The sequence below is a fragment of the Molossus molossus genome, unplaced genomic scaffold (assembly GCF_014108415.1).
Source record: "Molossus molossus isolate mMolMol1 unplaced genomic scaffold, mMolMol1.p scaffold_m16_p_4, whole genome shotgun sequence".
Classification (NCBI taxonomy): Eukaryota; Metazoa; Chordata; class Mammalia; order Chiroptera; family Molossidae; genus Molossus; species Molossus molossus.
In genome coordinates, this window is record NW_023425377.1 from 99,879,597 (window position 1) to 99,881,506 (window position 1,910).

The window sequence follows — 1,910 nt, forward strand, 5'->3', positions numbered from 1 at the left end:
ATGCATTGTTTCCCAATTTAATTTTACAGAGTTAACAGGAAATAAACGTGCTAGAGCACTAAGCGCAGTTTCTGGCACATATGATAAATGAACACATATCAGAAAACTTGGAATGTGAAAATTCTGAGACTGACAGTAATGAAGTTGTTTTACCAAGATTACAAAGCTTGATAACAGAAAATTTGGAAAAGGAACCAGTGTCTCTAAGATATTGCTACAAAATTATTTCCCTTATACTATGTTGCATTTCATTAGGACAAGGCTGTTATTTTCTCCCTGACTACCCCATACAATGCAAGATAGTCCTGATTTGTTTACCAATCCTCCTAAGTTTTTGAGTATTGAATGTCTTCCATATTGAAAAAAAAATGTTGTTTTAAAAAAGTATACTTCAATTTTTATTAAATAGAATGCATCTCTAATCTAGTCCAAGAGAGGCTTTTAAATGTTTTATGAATATATTTGAGAACATTAAAACACCAGAAATACAGCGCTTCTATTTATTTTAATAAACCTTAAGTATTACCCAAGGAACTTGCTCTTGTGCAAAAATTTTAAATTAATTTAAGTCCAAAATTTGGGCATTAACTTGATATTTGAGGTCAGTTCGGTTAATAGAGCAGTGACCTTTTTACTTTTATGCTATGATGAATAAGCAAAGGTTAAAGAAAATAGGAGATAATGAAGAATAAAAAAAGAAGTAATTTCTCTCGAGAGAAAACTTTAAAATATGTTTTAACTAAATTAAAATGAAAATACAGCTTATCAATCTGATGCAATGAATGCTGCACTTCGTAGTTTACAGCATTAAGGGAGCATGTTGGAAAATAAGAAAGATCTAAAATTAAAAGCCTGAGATTTTACTAAAGGAGACTAGAGAAAAAGAGGAATTTAAGCCTAAACAAGCAGGATAGCAGAAATTTTATTTTATTTTATTTTATTTTCAATTTAAAGCACTCACTGTTTATTACTGACCAGATTATAAAAATAACCATGGTAGAAACCTTAATTCATTTTCCTAATAAGCCTGTTGATCTGGTCTTCCCTGTTACCAGCATCTCCACCTTCTACAACATGGGTGGTCTTTTTCTTCACTCCACCTCGTGGAGAAGATAATTTGAAGGGCCACAGGAAGTTGTTACCATCTTTGAAGCATTTTCCAACAGTATAAATCTCATGAATCCGATCCTCCATGCAGATGATGCCATATTTACCAAGAGATCGAGCAATCAATGTGTTGTCTGTCAGGGCAATTTGCTTTTTGTTGATTTTGCCATAACCACGCTTGTAGATCAATTCATTTACTGGCTTCAGATTTGGGTACCCCCATGCAATATATGGCTCCACAATCCTCAGCATGTTGATCGGAGCCTTGTTGAGCTGAACAAAGGTGCCATTGAAGATCTGGCGAAGGCGAAGAAGCTACAGCACCTTTCGGACCTTTGGGCTCACACCTCTGATGCCTCTGATCCTGATGACAAATGCTAGTTCGGGTTCTGCAGGTACATAGAAGTTGCCAGCTTTTCTTGCCATCCTAGCCATTCGAATCTCAGTTCTGTACATCTGCCTATGCTCCTTGTGATAGTGCTTAGCTTTTTCATAGATGAGCTTCCTCCTCGCCTTTCGAAGCATCTTTTCAGCAAACTTCTTTCTCAGGTGCTTGATCTTTAGCTCTGTGAAATTCCTTCGCTTTTTCTTAAGGGTTTCTGGCACAGCAGGGACCTTCTCCTTCTTCTCTTCTGCACCCTCCAGGGTTCCAGCCGGAAAGGAGGAAGAATAGAAGAAATTTTAAAAGAGAGCAGAAATTAATGAAACTGAAAACAGGGTGCCAATAAATAAAAATCAACAAAATCAAAAGCTGATCCTCCAAAAAGATCAATACATTTGACAGAACTCTAGACAAACATAAA

At 35.9% G+C, this 1,910-nt stretch overlaps 1 pseudogene; it reads right to left on the minus strand.

Moving 5' to 3' along the window:
• Positions 1–963: 963 nt before the first annotated feature.
• LOC118616111 lies at positions 964–1,658 on the minus strand (annotated as a pseudogene).
• Positions 1,659–1,910: the final 252 nt, after the last annotated feature.